An 18762-nucleotide genomic window follows, 5' to 3' on the forward strand; every position below is an offset into this window, starting at 1 on the left:
GGGGGTGACTTTTTGATATCGAGGTCAGAATTCGATTCTGGAAATTGGAATAGCTTCGTTATGTCATGTATGACTTGTATGCAAAATTTGACGTCATTCCGGATTGATTTGATGTATTTCGGCACAAGATATAGAATTTGAAAGCTCAAAGTTTATTAGGCTTGAATTGAGGTGTGATTCGTTGTTTTAGCATTGTTTGATGTGATTCGAGGCTTCGACTAAGTTCGTATGATGTTTTAGGACTTGTTGGTATATTTGATTGAGGTCCCGAAGGGCTCGGGTGAGTTTCAGGGTGGTTTCGGACCATTTCTAGGCCATTTTTAATTGCTGGTTTCTGCCTACAGAGGTGTGCATCGCGATCGTGAACTTTTGGTCGCGTTCCCGAAGAGCAAACAGCAGTTTGGGGCCTTGTGAATCGCGATCGCGGAAGCTCTTTCGCGATCGCGTAGAACAAATCTCCGTTGTACTGACTCGAATTTGGAAGCTTATATCTCACAATCTATAAGAAATTTGGAGATGATCCAAAAATAAAAGTTGTAGCCCTTGATATCTAGTTTTCAAAAAAGTAAATTATTTGTCATTTGGAGTTGTGTACAAAAGGTTATGGTTGATATACTATAAGCTGTCTGAGAAGAGTTTGGAAATCTCCGTTTCACAAGGCTGACTTTGGAAGCTTATAGGTAGAAATCTATAAGGAATTAGGAGATGAACAACAAATAAAAGTTATGGCCCTTGGTGTCCAAATTTCAGAAAGTTAAACCATTTGTAATTTGGAGTATTGTACAAAAAGTTATGACCATTATACTAGAGGTTATCTGGAAGAGTTAGGGGAGTTTGTTCTTCGCGATCGCGATTGGTTTTCCACGATCGGGAAGAGCAATTTTGGGGCTGAAAATTTTTGTGCTTCGCGATCGCGAAGAGTAAATACCTAGACAGTAGCTATATTTCGAGGTTTCGGCCATTTTTGACATATTTGGAGATATAGAGCTCGGATTAAAGCGATTTTTGAGGCGATTTTCACCATATGGATTAGGGTAAGTGTTCTATATCCTAAAGTATTTATATTTCATAAATCTATGATTATATCCATCGTTTAATTCGGATTTTAATGGAAGAAATCAAGATTTTGCAAAATCTTCCAAAAACGAAAATTTAAGATTTGGAGGTCGAGTTGTTATTGGAATTCAATAAAATTGGTATGGTTGAACTCGTATCGGAATGGGTGTTCAGATTTCATGAAAATTATGTCGGGTTCCGAGGGGCGGGTCCAGCGTTGACTTTTGTTGACTTTTTGGAATAAATTTTTAAGTCGACATATTATTATCCGAAATTATTTCCGATGAATTTTAATGGAGTTGTACAATTAATTTGGATAGATTTGAGCTGTCCGGAGGTCAATTAAAGCAAGAAGGCTATTTTGGAATATTGGCCTAACTTCAAAAAGGTAAGTGTCTTGCTTAACCTCGAGTGGGGGAATTATACCTTAGGCATTGAGTCTTATGTGCCATTTGTGAAATATGAAAAGCCGTGTACGCGAGGTGACTAGTACGTACTCGGGCTTATACGTGCAAAATTCATTGAATTAAAGTCTTAGGCATTACTGTGTAGTAAATTGAAAAATTGTGGAAACTATTAAATCATCTGTTTGCCATGCCTAAATCCTTATTGTTGAATTTATTTTTATATGATAATTTGATGTGATGGTTACTTGAAATATTTATGAAATTTTGTGAGTAATGTTGGTTTAATATTTCTTGAAAATTAACTCCAATATGAATTTTCTTATGTAAATAATTAATTTAAGCGAGCTTAAGAATAAGTATTAATATAATTATCTAAATTTATATTAATGAAAGTTTTGCTTTATGCTGAGTAATTTCTATCTCTATTGATTATTTTTGGGTGTTATATACATTGTGTGGAGCCTTGGGCTATTTGTTGTGAAATTAATTGATTTTTGTTATATCTTTAAAATTTGGTTGTAGCCATTGGGCAAATTGTGATATGAATTGATTTTATTATGTTGCCGTGTTAATTTTCCGTGTAAATTGCTGTGTTGTGTGAGCTGTTATTTTGGGGAGATAAGGGTAGCATTTCACCGTTGATATTATGTGGGTATAAGGGTGACATTTCACTATTGTTGTGGTTTTTAGAATATTGTCTGGGCGGAGCGATAAGGGTGGCTATAGGAGCGATAAGGGTGGCTATTGATATTGTTTGGGCGGAGCGATAATGGTGGCTATAGGAGCGATAAGGGTGGCAATAGGAGCGATAAGGGTGGCTATTGATATTGTTTGGGCGGAGCGATAATGGTGGCTATAGGAGCGATAAGGGTGGCAATATGAGCGATAAGGGTGGCTATTGATATTGTCTGGGCAGAGCGATAAGAGTGGCTATAGGAGTGATAAGGGTGGCAATAAGAGCGATAAGGGTGGCTATTGCTAGGGACGATATGTGATGATGTGGGGTTATGGTGTTGATAATTTTCATGTGATGTTGTGATTTTTTTGTGTTTACTTTTATATCTTGTGCAATTTGTTCTGTTATTGGTAAATTGATAACAATCTGATTTATGTTGAAATTGAGAGCTTATGGCTATTATAAGGCAGATTATAAATTGAAATGTGGGCACGAGGTGCCGTGAGTAAATAATGAGGATATTTGGCACGTAAATTGTCCGTGCAGTTGTGATATGAAGTGTGGGCACGAGGTGCTGTGATAAAATGATGATGATAATTGGCACGTGAATTGTCTGTGCAGTTGTGATATGATTTAATTATGGGCACGAGGTGCCGTGGAAATATGAAAATGGGCTGAGACCCGTACTTACGAAAAATATGAAAATGGGCTGAGACCCGTATTTTTTATGATTATGAAATGAGGTGTCACATGGTGACTTTTTAATTGAAAGAATTATATTCAAAATATTTATTTGGAAGGATTTTTATTCAAAAAGAATTATATGAAAGAATTGTATTTGAAAGATAATTATTTGAGGAAATTATATTTGAAAGAATTATATTTGAAAAATAATTATTTGAGAAAACTACATTTGAAAGAGAGTTATTTGGAAGAATTTTATGTGAAGGATATTTATTTGAAAAACTTGAATTAATTGGGCGTACATGTATTATTAATTGTTGAGTGATTTTTATGGTATTCTTGTTGTCTTGCTGTGCATACCACTGGTTGTTTTATCCTGCCCTTATTGCTATCTGTTTCCTAGTATTTTGTATATTATATTGCACAGGTTATTAGACTAGTGAGTGTCTTGACTGTACCTCGTCTCTACTCCATTGAGGTTAGTCTTGATACTTACTAGGTACCGACCGCGGCGTACTCATACTACACTTCTGTACATTTTTGTGCAGAGTCAGGTATTGAAGATAACGGACTTGAGCAGAGTTAAAGCGGGATCGTAAGGATTCAAGGTAGAGCTGCTTGGTCGTCGCAGTCCCTTGGAGTCTTTTCATTTCATTGTACTGTTAACTTGTAATCAAACAGTATAGTATATTCGGTCCTCGTGATCATTCTATGTATTCAGTTATGGTTCGTGACTCAGTACTACCAGTCTTGGGAGGTTGCATATTATAATTATTTCCGTTGTTAGTTTCAAAAAACAAAATGGCTTCAAAAATATAATGAAAATTGGCTTATCTAGTCTTAAAGACTAGGTGCCATCATGACTCCAGTGGTGGGATTTTGGGTCGTGACATATATATATATAAAATCTCGAATATTTTATTTTCGATCACCTTATTAGTACTTTGCTTGGATACTTCATCAGTGGATCAATTGGAAATTCAATTATATTCGATTAAAACTTACTATAACATATTTAAAAATAAAGTGTATAGTTCTATAAGATGTAGTGCTATGTTAATACTTAAGTTTTAGCAACAACAACACATGTATACTTATATTAATATTTCATATGTTAATATAGCATTAATATGCATACTTATAATAATATCTACATATATTTAATAATACACACACTCATATATATATATATATATATATATACACACACACATCTTATAGAACTATACACTTTATTTTTAAATATGTTATAGTAAGTTTTAATCGAATATAATTGAATTTCCAATTGATCCACTGATGAAGTATCCGAGCAAAGTACTAATAAGGTGATCGAATTGATCCACTTTATATAAAGTGGATCAATTCGATCACCTTATTAGTACTTTGCTCGGATACTTCATCAGTGGATCAATTGGAAATTCAATTATATTCGATTAAAACTTACTATAACATATTTAAAAATAAAGTGTATAGTTCTATATGATGTAGTGCTTTGTTAATACTTAGGTTTTAGCAACAACAACATATGTATACTTATATTAATATTGCATACGTTAATATAGTATTAATATATATTAATCAATCTTAATGTGTAGGAGTACACTCAGAGTTTGCCACCGAATGAGCAAGGCGAGCGACCACCCATTTCAGACGAAGAAGCGCAGAAGATACGGTTGGATATTGTCGGTGGTCCTAAAAAGAGGATAGCATACGGCCTTCCAGAGAGATCATTTCGGCGCTACATGGCTGGATTGCAAGGTATAGGGACTTCCGCCCAAGGTGAGGCAATTGATAGGTCGACTATCTCGTCTATGGAGAAGAAGATCGCAAAGCTGACAGCAGAGCTTGAAGAGACAAAGGCTAGAGAACAAAAGAAAGATAGACAATTTGATACCCTTCAAGTCCAGCTAGAAAAGAGGAACCAATAATTTAATCTCCTTGAAGGTCAGCTGGCCAATCTTCTTGCTAGTGGTGCTTTTCCCATTCCCCGGTCTCGTGAGCCTTCCCCAGATGCTAGTCCTTCTCGTCGTGATCCTTCGAACCATGCCGACGATGAAGCTTCTAGTAGTAAAGATAGAGGTGAAGCAATACAAAATACTCATTGAATGATGTTTAAATTTTTAACTAGTGAAATATTTTGTTGTTGGGTATTATGTTTTGTTAATATAGTTTAGTGGAGATGGAGATGATATTTTGTTAATAATATAATTTTGATAGTTGTTATTGTTATTGTCATTGTTATTGTTGTTATTGTTGTTATTGTTATTATTGTTGTTGATATTGGTTGAATAACAGTAATGTAATGCTGCCATTATAGGTGATTGGTTGTTGGCAGGTGGTGCAGCTATAAAACAACTGTATTCTGTCAAAACAAATACCCAAAAAACCGACCGCCTACCGACCGAAGTTGGTCGGAACTGTTCATTTGAATTTCCCAGAAATTCAAAGTTACCGACCGACTTCGGTCAGAATTTTTGAATTTAAATATTAAATATTTTAACAATTCCGACGATTGTGGTCGGAATTTTTAATTTTACATTTTAAATATTTTAACCATTCCGACCGATTTCGGTCGGAATTGAACAGTTTTAACAAAAATTAATAATTAAAGTTCCGACCGACGTCGGTCGCTAATTTAAAAATAATTTAAAAATATTTTTAAAAAATACTGACTAAAGTCGGTCGGTATGGTTATTTTGTGTCAAATAATTTGGTCAAACTGCGTTGACAAATACCGACCAATTTCGGTTGGTAATATCTCGGTTTTTGTTCGATTCCGACCAATTTCGATCGGTTTTGATGGACGTTATTTGAGAGTTATTTAGTAATGCAAGTCTTGTTTAAAGTTGATTTTCTCAAACTTCTTCCAACTCGAGCTTAAACACTGTAGTGGGAGCATTTTGGTTTGAACTTGTGGCTTGAGCAGGCTCATTGGATTTGGAAGTGATCATTCAAAATAGTACTCCACTTAACTTGTTTACAGCTTTTGCACCTCTGTGCATGTAACATGGAGTGAATAACTTCTTGAAGTTAGTAGTTGAGAACAACTGCTAGTTTAGTAATTGGGACACTGGAGAACAGTTTATGGGGGCAATAATATAGAAATTCCCAAATTACACCAAGAATCTTTCGCTTCCGCGACCAACTGTCCGCAACTGCGGACTCGCATCTCTGCCCATTCTTCCGTAGATTTGGAAATACCAGAACTATCAGCCTTAGCCAAATGCAACATGCGACGAAATGATCCGAACCTCGTCCGAAACTCACCCGAGTCCCTCGGGACCCCGTCCAAATATACCAATAAGACCCATAACATAACCCTCACATATAACAATATCAAAACGATGAATCGTACCTCAAATCAAATATAAATGAACTTTGAACTTTCAACATCCAAAAATCGCGCCGAAACATATAAAATCAACTCGGAATGAACTCAAATTTTGCACACAAGTCCCAAATGGCATAACGAAGTTATTCCAATTCCTGGAACCACAATCTGAATCCGATATCATCAAAGTCAGCTCCCGATCAAACTTATGAACTTTCCAAACCTTTAAATTTCCAACTTTCTCTAATTAGCGCCAAATCCTTCTAGGAATATCCAAATGCAAAATTACCACCCGGACCTAACGGAGCCCTCAAATCTTCGTTCCGAGATCAAATTCCCAAAAGTCAAACTTGGTCAATCCTTCTAACTTAAAGCTTAATTCATGAAATTCATTCTTTCAAATTGATTTCGAATAACCTGAAAAACAAAAAAGAACGACGATTCACATAAGTCATAATACATCATAGAGAGCTACTCATGCCCTCAAACTACCGAGTGAAGTACAAATGCTTGAAACGACCGATCGGGTCATTACAGAGTCTCTATCCAATTGGGTTACATACATCTACAAAATTGTCTTACATTAGAAAAAGCATATTTAAGTTGTGCCTAATATTCCTCTGGAAGAGATGAGTTTTTCTTTTCTATTTAGCAACTTCAAGGAATGGTATGAAATATAATAGAAGGAATAACAAGGTTGAGGAGACCGGTATATCGTGAAAAGGCATATAATGCTAAGATACGTTTTCGAATCCTTTTTTAACTAATTCATTTTCTTGTTCGTTTTTCTCAAAGGTTCTTTATTTGTCATGAAAGTTTCCAATACTAAGTATTTTCTTCTTAAAAAATTCATGCATATTCTTAAGTGTTTTACTTATAAAGTTAAAAATACTTAGATGTAAACTAATTACTACTGTTTTTGTTTCTAATATTTATTGTAAGTTTAGTCTGATCTCTTTCAGCTCATGTTTAGGTTAAATCTTATATGAGAATTTGAAGCATATAATGATGCAGTCAAATGTTACGTACTAAACCAGTGGCCAAAGACGTACATAAATTAAGGAGCTACGCCAGCTTTTGCAAAGTGATCTGAAGAATTTTGATTCCTTCGTTACCAGTAAATAGATACTTATTGTTATGGCTTGTGTAACACATATATGAGCTTACTTTTATAACTATTAAAAGTGATAATATTTTTAAAGGCTCAAGGGTGGTTCTCAGTTGCACTTTGGCCTATTATTCTATTGGTTGAGGGTAAGACAGTAGGTTCAAGTCTCATTACATCTTGATGGTAAGACACCAAGTTTAAGTCCTAGTGCACCATGATAATAAGACGTTAGGTTCGAGTCCCAACACATCATGGCCTAACTTACCTTTTTGTGGGTAAGTCATTGGGTTTGAGTCTCAATGCACCATATTGATTATATAATGATGGCTAAAAAAAAATAAAATATTTTTCATTAAAAAGCATGAAGCTTGTCCCACTTAATTTGCGTCATTCTTGAAGTGAATGTGGTAGTAGTGCATAATAAGTCTAAATGAAGACAAATGGTTAACCAATGAACGTGGCATGCCAAAGACCAAAATAATAATAGACACATGTGAAGATCAGGCGGAGATGGCAGACTCTGCTGTCACTTTTGTACTTGACAAAATCACAAGCTTTTTAGTGGAAGAAGAAACACTGCTTCGAGGAGTCGAGCACGATATCCTGTTGGCCTAACTGAAGGTTAGATTTGAAGATTAATAAAGCAAGCTCAGGCATGAACCAGGTCCATCCCTTGTATGCATAGACGGGCAGATTTGAGCATGTGAGATGCACGTAAAGGAGATAAGCTTAACTTGGTAAAATTGATCTCTTAATCGAAAAGGTTGCATAATTGATAAGGATAAGGACTCCTTAATCAAAGAGAACACTATCCAAGATAAGGGAGGAGTTAGAAGTTGAGATCAACTAGAACTCTTCCACCAAGGAAGAGTAGCATAAGAACTCTAGTTATTTCTTCATCTACTAACTCTATATATTGCAGGATGTTCTCATTCTACAGGGATGCACAAAAGTTGAAGTTAAACGTGAATTGAGAGCAAAATAGCAAGGCATTTTGCAAGCAATTCGTGTGTGATTCAAGTGTGCAAACCAGGAGCTACATGAACCAGATAGAAGAACCAGCTCCAAGTGTATGTCTTTTATTCTAGTTCAATTGTAGTAGGTATTTTCATATTGTACCTTTTAGCTTTATATAGAGGCAATTATAATAGGTACTCAGAGTATTCAAGTAAGAGTTAACTTGAAGTTGTCGCAACAGTTAGAGGCCGATTGCCATAATGGGAATAGAGTTAATCCTTGGTTTACAAAAGTATTTTGTAAATGTAGTTTTTGGCTCAGTGATTTAGTGGAGAGTTTGGGAAAATCCTATTAAGAAGTAGGTCGTGGTTTTTTCACCTTTTGAGCCAGGTATTTTTCACGTAAAATACTTGTGTTCTTTACTTTTCGTATTTACTATTTCAGCAATAGTAGGTTAAGGAACACATAAAAGAACCAGGTCCTTCTATAATCAGTTTAGGCAAAAAATTGGGTACCACATAAATCACCCCCCTCCCTCTCTTGTGTGGTATTGAAGTTAAAAATATCAATTGGTATCAGAGCAGGTTATCCTTGAAGAGACTAACACCTTAGGAGAAGATCAAGATGAGTGCACCACCTGGAAACTGGGAAGAGCAATCCACTGCTAGGCCACCACTTTTCAACGGCCAGTATTACTCTTGGTGGAAAAATAGGATGAGAGATCACATCATAGGAGAAGACTATGAGTTATGGGATATTGTCACAGATAGCCCACTGGCTACCATGAAGATAAATGCTGAAGGAGAAGAGGTGGCAAAGACAAGAGCTGATTGCACTGCTGACGACTTGAGGAAATGGGAGAAGAATGCTAAAGCCAAAAAATGGCTTGTTTGTGGACTCGGTCCAGATGAGTACAATAGAATCCAAAGTTGTACCACTGCTAAGGAAATCTAGGACACTTTGCAAGTGCCCCATGAAGGAACACCTCAAGTGAAGAGGTCCAGAGGAACACTACTATATTCTCAATATGAGAATTTCACCATGAAGGAAGGGGAAACCATCCAAGAGATATAAACAAGGTTCACCACCCTGACAAATGAACTTAAGTCTCTTGGAAGGATTATTTCTGAAGAAGACAAAGTTGAGAAGATTTTGACAAGGGTTCTGCCAGTTACTTGGGAGAGTCATCGCAGATGCGGAGGAAGAAGCGCACCTGCGTGTGCGCAGAAGCGGAAGTTGTGATCGCATAAGCGGTTGAGTGCGCAAAAGCATGTCTTGTCTCGCACCTGCACTTGCACAGAAGCGGTACCTGTTGCGCAGGTACGGAAGAGCAGAACTCTAGGGTTTTCCGCATAAGCGGGAATTTTATCGCAAAAGCGATGCCGCAAAAACAGCCATTTGTTCGCAAAAGCGAAAATGCTGGGCAGAAGCTATATATTGGGGTTTTGGGTTCTTTTATCATATTTTGAGATGTGGGACTCGGATTGAAGCGATTTTAGAGGCAAATTTCATCACAAGGATTGGGGTAACTGTTCTACACTCGGTTTTGAGTATATTTCATGATTTTATCTTTTTTTTTGGTAATTGAATTATGAGTTTTAAAGAGAAAATTGGGGATTTTAGCCTAAAGCTTCATAGAGTAACTTTTTGAGTTTTGAATGTCAATTCGGAGTTGGATTTGAGTGAAACTAGTATGGTTGGACTTGTAATTGAATGAGTTATCGGATTTAGTAAGTTTCGTCGAGTTCCGAGGCGCGGGCCCGGGTTGGACTTTTGGGATTGATTTTGAGATTTTGATTAAGGATTTGACCTTTATTGATTGAGTTTATTTCCTTTGGCATTAATTGATGTATTTGAGTTGCTTTTGTATAGTTTCGAGCCGTTCGAAGGTCGGTACGCGCGGGATGGTATTTTTGGAGCTTCGCTTGGCTTGTTCGGTATTGGATTTGGCTTGTTCGAGGTAAGTAACACTTCTAAATTTGGAGCTGAAGGTATGAGCCTTGACTATACGTGTTATGTGTTTGGTGTTGAGGTGACACACATGCTAGTTGATGGGCGTGTGGGCGTGCACCGTGTGAATTGTGACCCGGTTATTTATGTGGTACTATGCCTAATCTTATTTGTATCTATGAAATCTCTACGTGCTAGAGTAATTGAGTTATGATCCATGTTAGAAACCATGTCTAGGTTATATGCTTATCCTGTTGGGATCCACTGAGGTCATTTCTGTTGTTGAGTTATTTACTTACATTGCAATTACATACTCACTGATACGTATTCATTTGTATATCATATCTCAGTCTCTGTTACCATTTATTGATACATTGCATCATTGTTTTAGGCTGATTTTCATGACATTATGAGCCCGATAGACTGGAGAGATTGATGACTAAGTGAGGTCGAGGGCCTGATGGTGAGGATATTGATGCGATCGGGCTGCACGCTACAACAAGTATTATTGATTTATGATGGGATCGGGATACACGCCGCAGAAGGTATTATTGATTTATGATGGGATCGGGTTGCACGCCACATCATGTTTTATTGATTTATGCCATGATTGGCTTATTATAGCGCTTGGGCTGAAGGATCTCCTTCGGAGTCTGTACACACCCCAAGTGAGCGCAGGTACCTACTGAGTGCGAGTACCGAGCGATTGTGAGGATTGAGTGATTGTGAGGACTGAGTGAATTGACACTCTGAGAGTATGCATATGGTTTTATCATTGAGTTGCATTGCATTCGACATGCATACTTGACATACAGACATTGGGATACATTTTCCTCATGTTGTACGATATTGTGTCATTCCTGACTTCACATACACGTTGATATGTAGGTATGGAGATGTACTTTCCTCATGCCATTTGAAAATGAAACATTTACCCGTTGAAAGTTTTGTGAAAAAATCACAGTTTTACAAACATACTCTTATTTTGGTGATTTCGGTAAAAGATTTGAGTTTTCACTGACATACTTGAAAAGCATGCCTATTTTTCGGAACTGTGAATGAGCTGAGCATTATATCTCTGAGTTACTTCTTTTATCACTTTTATTATGTTGTTATGAACTGTTATTGACTATTGGTGTTGGACTCCGACCTTTATTCCAGCTCGCCACTACTTTCAACCTAAGATTAGGTTTGTTACTTATTGAGTACATGAGGTCGGTTGCACTCATACTACACTTTTGCACTTTGCGTGCAGATGTTAGATGCTGATATTGTTGTGATCGACGAGAGCTGGATTTGAAGACGTACATACGTTCCGGTTGTAACTGCCTCTTGTTCATGGTAGCCTTAGATTTATAAAAAAATATTTATGTATATTTCGAACAGATAATGTATTTATTTAATACCAGCTTTGTTAATTTTAATCTTAGAAGCTCATGATTTGTACTACCAGTCCTTGGGAAATTCTTGTATAAAAGCAGTTGTATTTTATTTCTTTTCTCAATAAATCTTATTTAAATTGGATAGTTGTTAATGGGCTTACCTGGCGGGTTGGGTTAGGTTCTATCACGACTAGGTGGATTTTGGGCCGTGATGGACTCGTGCTGATAACGTGTTAAGAAACTTAGCTCAAAGTAAAAATATAAAACAAGGAAAAACAAGAGATATAGAGAGAAAGAGATGAGAGATTCTTATTTCTTCCATGTATACAAGTATGTACAATATCACTTCTCATCCTCTAATTATAGTATTATATAGAGGTATACAAAAGAATGTCATAAACATGATATTAAACATTTGAGATCATAGAGGAAGATCATGGGGAGGTTATGGAGGTATGGGAGTTATAACCATAACTCTATAAGTATTGGAGTAGTGGGAGTTATGGAGATCATGGAGAAAAGTAGTGGGTATTACTCTTTTATGAGTTATGGACATCTATCATTAGATAATTATTTATAACATAAACGAAAAAGTTAAAAATTTGGCGGCCAATAATTAACAATAACCCTACATGTTTTATACCTTATTGTTCCAAATATACTTCATTCAAAAACCCAAATAGTCTACATGTGAAATTAATCAGCCAATTATAATAGATGAGTGGCAACACAACGCTCGCAAGCCATACTTATGAAGAAATATGTTTTTGAGCAAAAAGAAATATTTATATTAATACTATGTAGGGTTTAAAAACATTACAGACATAGCCCATGTCGCTTAGGACACATTGGTTACCTAAGCTTGCTAGTACATTACATGCATCATTTGCTAAATACTTGACAAAAACACATTGTTCCTTTTGGTTCTTCATTACAAAAGATTCAACAAAAAGCGGAGGCCACGCATAATATTTTTTCATCCTTGTTTGTGCATCAGTCTCCTTTGCTAGCTGGTGAGCCACTTTATTCCCTTGCCGGAAGATGTGCCAGGGAACTACTTTTTTTCTCCTGGTGCATTAACAACCTGCATGCGTTAACAATATCGTCATACATTTTATTGCCTTGATATATAGAATGGATTATCTCAGTGGAGTCTGTTTCTATTTTCAGTAGAAACAGTTTCCATTCTTGTGTTGTTTCAAAACCTTCGAGAAGAGCTTGGAGTTCTACTTCTAATGAACCGTTTGTATGTGTAAATTTTGTAAAACCTACAACCCAGTTCCCACTTGTGTTTCTGAATACGCCTCCCAGGCCACTCTTTTGATTGTTATTTTTGTACCTTGCATCTATATTTAATTTATACCATCCCTTTGGAGGTTTGCGCCATCTTATATTGATAGGCATTTTCTTCGTAGTGCTGTGACAACTTCCTGTTAGAAGCTTGTATTCTATTGATCTTTGCTTGATATAGTCGATATTGATAGGGTTAGCAGTGTTGTTTTGGTTGTTATTATTTCTATTTATCCAAATATTTCATAATGCAAAAGGGTAAAAAGACTTCCAGTTAATACTTTCATCTCTAAGGTTGAGATCAAAATCTCTTACTTGCATAAGCCAGTGACTGTCCATTGGCTTATAAAAAAATTTGACCATCCCAAGCTATCCCAAAAATGACTAGTGGTTTTACAGGTGAAGAAAATAGAAGAGTTAATCCAAATAGCCGCCCACCCAATCAACTAAACTAAAAATAGCCAATAGAGGTATAATATGTGCATAAGTTTTATATTATACATGTATAATTATGTATAATCAGTGTATAATCTATGTATATGGCTAGAAAAAGTAAATAATGAATGTCGCCAGCTATTTGTGTAAAGATCCCAAGAAAATATGGGTGATGGACTCTTCTTCCCTTTTACATATTGGATATATGGGGTCTATGTTAATACCTATACGTGCTAAGTATGCTCTACATGGCAACCTATTATGTAGGCATTGCCATAAGAAAAACTTGATTTTGTTTGGACAATTTAATTTCCAAAGCCATTCGAAATCCATTTGTCTTGCTTTGGGTGGATCAATTAGGTCGTAGCATGACTTTGTGGTAAAAAAACCTTTAATGGTCAGGGACCATATAAGAGTGTCATAAAGCGGACCCCTAGTACGTATCCTGACCTTTGAAATATTTTCCTTAATATCATCGAGGATTATTATAGAGAACTTTCTGAAATTCCAATTATGGTTGCTATAGATATTCCTAATTTTTAGAGAGTGATCGGTAACTGAGAGAGGGCCCTCGATAGTGCTTCTAAGATTTTTTATATTGGGGATCCAATTAGTTTGCCAAATATTCATGTTGGATAGATGGTGGGGTGACCAAGCAAATATGAAGAAATATGTTGTTCCCTTGTTTATTCTATTTTTTGAAACCCCTCGAATGCACTATTTTTTTTTTAATAAAGGGGTAAAAAACCACAACTTTCATGATTTATTCTTTTATGATTTAGGACAATTAAACTTTTTCATGATTTACTTCTTGAACATTCTCAATCTGAATATATATATATATATATATATATATATATATATATATATATATATATATATATATATATATTAAAGAAATAAAGGTATCATATATAATTGGCATTATGGTTAAGCCAAGTGGCAAGCTAATAAATGTCAATAGTATATGGTAACTTTATTTTATATTTGACTATGTTAGTCAAATACAAATATTATATATATATATATAAAGATAATTTTAAATTTATAGATAAAGTTTTAAAATTCGAATTTAAATTAAAAATAAAATTTTATCATTTTTTTTATCATGTTATCATACTTATAGCCTGTTTGGCCAAGCTTTTTTTTGGGCCAAAAGTACTTTTTTTTGGCCAAAAGCACTTTTGGCCAAAAATTGAGGTGTTTGGCCAAGCTTTTGGAAGGAAAAAAAGTGCTTTTGAGGAGAAGCAGAAGTAGTTTTTGAGAAGCAAAAAAAAGTAGTTTCTCTCCAAAAGCACTTTTCTGAAAAATACACTTAGAAACAGTTTTCAAAAGCTTGGCCAAATACTAATTACTGCTCAAAAGTATTTTTCAAATTAATTAGCCAAACACAAACTGCTTCTCCCCAAAAGCCCTTTTGAGAAAAGCACTTTTCAAAATAAGCTGATTTTAGAAGCTTGGCCAAACAGGCTATTAATTCGGTTAATGATCATATGCAATCATGTTAGAAATTTTTGTTATCTTTTCTAATTATTTAAATACTACTTCGCCTCTGGCAACCAAAAAAAAAAAAACTACTCTATATAACTATAAAATTCTTTCACATTTAAAGCCCTATAATTATAGTTCTTTAAAACATTGTAGCTAGATTTGAATAAAGCGAATTTCTTTTAAAATAAATATAATATATAGGGTACACGTCTATATTTATCCAAATAACAAAAAAAGAGTTTAAAAATCGAATAAAAGTTTACTTACATATATAATGAAGTAAACATACATGCTGGAGAAAGAAACATCACAAAAATCAGTCAATATTAAAAAAAAAATGTTTTTTTCTTTTCTTTTGAAGAATATTTGTTTGAAGAGTCAATGTGTATAAATGGACATCAAACAAAGAACAAAACTTTGGCTATACAATTGCTATCATTAATTTCAATTTAGCACATTCTAGGAATTGAAGGGTATAGCTGAAACTCCTTTATTTAGCTGCAGTCAAGCCAATATTGCAAGGGTATAATATTTTTTTCATTGAAGAATATTATTTTTGAATCATTAGATTATGTGAAAGGTTTTTTTTTTCTCGAACTTAACAAGAGAGATATTGGTTTCTAATTGACAGTTTGTATAGCGATTTTCAAGTGTAATAAAGAGTATATTTTTTAAAAAGAATTGGTATGACGTGAAATAGTTTTTAAAAAAAATGTAAACAAATTATTTCGAAAAAACTCTTTACTTTTTTCTACTTCAAAGATAATAAAAAGATAAGATATTTTTTAATATTAGTAGAGAGTTTTTAAAATTATTATAATAGAAGTCATATCATGTATAAACTCAAAAGAATGAAATCTTATGGAATATTTACATAAATATCCGGCCAGATTTATTCTTTACCTTTTATAGCTAATATAAATAGATGATATACCGACAACACACGATTATACACATATTATATATGGATTATATATAAATTATAAATCCTTCATTTTTTTAATTTAAGTGGTCGGGTGAGCACCTATTTAGGCTGATTAGATAAAGTCAAAAGAAAAATATGAAACAATTTCAACCAAAGACTAAAAATATAAATAAAGTTCTTATGTAGACAATTTCTATTAAAACTCATACTTTTATAGTGAAATAGATTAATTTTTTGTAACAAAAGAAAGAATGACATAAAAAATAAGATAAAAGAAAATAAATATTATGAAAGATCTAAAAAATAGAAATAAGAGATGATAACGAATTTCTTCTTTTGTTTCATCTTTGTTGAGTATAAAAAATTTGGAAGTTAATCTCATCGATTTCAAATATTATTTTCAACTCAAATACATAGATTATAAGATCAGGGTATCTTAGAATATTTTTTTTATTTACATTGTGTGTCGTTTTTAAAAAATCACTATTACTAACAAACTGATATGATATTCGAATTTGAATTTAAATATAATTTGAGTAGTTTGAATTGAGGTTAAGCCAAGTATGGTGTCGAAAAATAAACTACTTGATAATTTTAAGACAATATATGCAATGTTATATAATAACAATCAACTAATTTAACATTTAATGATTCAAAGAACAAAATTTTTGTATATATATGGTATTAAAAATTCAATATCTGTGGGTAGAGATATTGCTAAACTTAAAATTGAGTCATACTAAAATAAAGTTTTTCCGGCTAAAGAATTATTTAAATTTTTAGATAGCCGACTAAAGTGAATTTTAAATTAATGATAATATCTTCACTCACATCATTATAAAGATAATCATTATTGAAATATATATAAAGTTTTAGAAATTGGAATTTCAAAATAGAAATATTTTTGAAAGATAATATCATACCAAATAAGAGTTCAAGTCGTAGTAAAAGAGTCACGTTGTAATCAAAGAATCATTTATATTGTGTCAACCTTTGTGCTTTGCCATAAATATAAGTTATTATTTCGCTTTGTGACTATTTTTAGGTTCCAATGACACCAATGCGAATAGTGTAAAAATAAAATTATCACTACGAGATTTGAAAAAATATTAGTCTTTTTTCATGTAGTGTTTCTTAATTAATATCTAAGGATTATCTATAATTATTTAGAAGGTTTAAATTTTAAGATTATTTACATATAATTCAAATAACTCATATATTTAACATGGTTAATGTCAAATATCAAAATGGAGTCATACTGGTAAAAACAAATTCACTGGCTAAAGAATTTTTTAAATTTTTAGATAGCCAACTAAAATGAGTTTGAATTAAGGATAATATTTTCACTTATATTATTATAAAAATAATTATTATTGAAAAATAAATTTTTAAAAACTGAAAATTTAAAAACGAAATATTTTTTTAAGAGATATCAACACACCAAATAAGAGTTCAAGTAGTAGTAAAAAAGTCAAGTCGTATCTAAAGAGTCATTCATAGTCGTAACATTTGATTGTTTTGCCATAAATATGAGTTATTATTTATCTTCATGACTATTTTTAAGATCCAATGACATCGGCGAGAATGGTATCAAAAAAGAAAAATAGAAGAAATGGTTAATTTTTTTCATGTAGTATTTTTATTAATATCCAATGACTATCTATATTACCGAGAAAGTTTAAATTTTAAGATTATTTACATATAATCCAAATAACTTAAATATTTGACATGATTAGTATCCGCGCATCCACGCGGGTGCTAATACTAGTTCTTTAATTAATAATACCTAATTCATTAACTCATTCTGTTTCGGTTGATTTTTGTTGGAACTTTGAAGTTAGTTTTTTCCAGCTACTTCTTGCTTAATTTTATTAGATAATGGGTGGCTTCGTTTGAATTTTCCTCAAAATGTGTAACTTTTGACTGGCCAATATCAGAAATATGTAGCTTTTGGGATAATTCCATATATATGGAAAAGGCATACATTGAATGAGAGGATAAAGGGTAACCGAAAAAATAGAAGGAAATGTGTTAATACTCTCCTTCGAGACAAAATTAATTATCTTTTTCATTTTTTATCCTTAGTAATAATTATTCTTGAAAACTATAAATATCTAACTTTGTTCAAATACCAATGAAGAAAGATTAAATATTAAGACATGAATAAGAGTAAAGTAGTCAAAATTCCATCCGAATTAATTTTTATTAAGAGACGCGTACAAGAGAATCATGACAGATAATATGAGACGGGGAGTAAGAAAATATAAAAGCAGGTTGCACTTTCTTAAAGTGAGGGACTTACGAAACATGTCCTATGTGCTCATCCCCAAACAATATAGAGTAAATTGAGCCCACGTTATACCTACTGTTTTAAGACCTAAATTTAAAGAAAATATGGACCTCAAATGGAAACGTCTAAAGATGGATTCAACGAGTCTAGACCTATACTATGTTTTGAGTTGGACTCAAGATTAATGGTTCGTCTGAATCTAGTATTTCTCACATGAGGTAGAGATAAACATGTGAAAACAGATTGAATTTCAACAAATATTAGGTTTAAGGACCCGTTTGTCCATATATATATTTTTTCCCTTTTTTACGGAAATATTATTTTTAAAACGTGTTTGTTCATTTAAACTTGTAACTTTTGAAAATTTTTTGAAATTAAGTTTTTCAAAAACCAAAAAAATAGTCAATGACCATTTTTTCAAGCTTTCCGTAAAAAAAGCTTTTTCATACTCACAAAATTATAATATTTTTCAAGTGAAATACATTGCCCAAACACAATTTTAAATTCCAAATATTATTTTTTAACTTAATTCTATATATTATCTTTTTTCAAAAATCAGAATTTTTATGTCCAAATGCCTACTTAAAGCCATAATCCGCCTTTGCTACAGACCACATATTGATGGAATGCAGAAGTGAGCCAAGCTACGCAGTAAAACTTTCCAACTATGTTGCTCGGACACTCCGAAAATATTATCAGGTACGTGTCGGATCCTCTAAAAATAGTGTATTTTTTTAGGATCCGACACGGGTGCTGCCTCATTTTGGAGAGTCGCAACGT

Source organism: Nicotiana tomentosiformis, chromosome 1 (assembly GCF_000390325.3).
Source record: "Nicotiana tomentosiformis chromosome 1, ASM39032v3, whole genome shotgun sequence".
Taxonomy (NCBI): Eukaryota; Viridiplantae; Streptophyta; class Magnoliopsida; order Solanales; family Solanaceae; genus Nicotiana; species Nicotiana tomentosiformis.